This window comes from Benincasa hispida, chromosome 10 (genome assembly GCF_009727055.1).
Source record: "Benincasa hispida cultivar B227 chromosome 10, ASM972705v1, whole genome shotgun sequence".
Lineage (NCBI taxonomy): Eukaryota > Viridiplantae > Streptophyta > Magnoliopsida > Cucurbitales > Cucurbitaceae > Benincasa > Benincasa hispida.
The window spans coordinates 52,427,832-52,428,849 of record NC_052358.1 but is presented as its reverse complement, the minus strand read 5'-3'; the positions used below and the strand labels follow the sequence as shown (position 1 = coordinate 52,428,849).

Genomic DNA, 1,018 nt, shown 5'->3' with positions numbered 1-1,018 from the left:
ATTTAAATTTCCAAATTACGGATGGATATAGCTTGGTTTTGAAGGATCGTTTCATTCTTTTCGATGTATTGCTTCAACAAGTTTTCCAGGGATGACGGGGATGGTGTTTGAGAGCTGCTAACTTGCTGTTGTCCATTAGTTCTATGGAAAAACCCTAGCGGTCCCTCTCTCTAAGCCACAAGCTGACTGCCTTGCTATTGGTTGTTCTTCCAAGAAAAATTAGGGTGATTTCGCCACCCTGAGTTGTAAGTGTTTGAAAAAGGATTGTTTTTTTACAAAGTAAACTGATTGAAGATTTCGTGGGCATTCCTCAAAAGAATATGATTCTTCACATACGACACAGCTGGTGCTTGTTTGCTTTATTGCATTAACTTGCCCATTTCGAGTTTCTGAATTGTTTATTGTGACGCCTTGCAACAAGTTTATCATCGCATTCATATGATTTTGTAATGATGCAATGGCACCATTACTCGCATTACCTTCTCTGGGCTTCATTCTTTGATCGCTTTCTTGTCAATCTTCGTGCTTTTTCGAGATGCGATCAAGAATATTCTTTGCTTCATCATATGTTTTGTCCAGTAGACCTCCTACTGCTACCGCATTGGCAACTGTCTGTGATGCAGAGTTGAGTTCATGATAAGAATTCTCCATTTGGAGGCAATCTGGCAATCTATTGTGTGGGCAGTCGTGTACTAGTCTCTTGAATCTCGCCCATGCGTCACTAAACGATTCGTCTTCTTCTTGTTCAAAATTGGTGATCCATTTCCTCCTTCTGGCATTTTATGTGGGAGGGAAATACTTCTTCATAAACTTTTCCATAACTTGCTCCCATGACGTTATCACTCCTGGTTCAAGAGAGTAAGCCCATTTTCTTGCTTTATCGCATAGTGAAAATGGAAATAATGTGAGTCGAACCTCTTCTGGGAAATATTAGAGAACATAAAAGTGTTACAAATTTCAATGAAGCTTCGTAGATGGGCATGCGGATCTTCACCACGCCGTCCTCCAAACTGTCCTA

General features: G+C 40.4%; 1 non-coding gene across 1 annotated transcript; it reads left to right on the top strand.

The window, feature by feature from the left end:
• The first annotated feature begins 667 nt into the window (after positions 1-667).
• LOC120089630 lies at positions 668-774 on the top strand. The gene has a single exon (XR_005485303.1). It is a non-coding gene; the product is annotated as a small nucleolar RNA R71 (small nucleolar RNA).
• Positions 775-1,018: the final 244 nt, after the last annotated feature.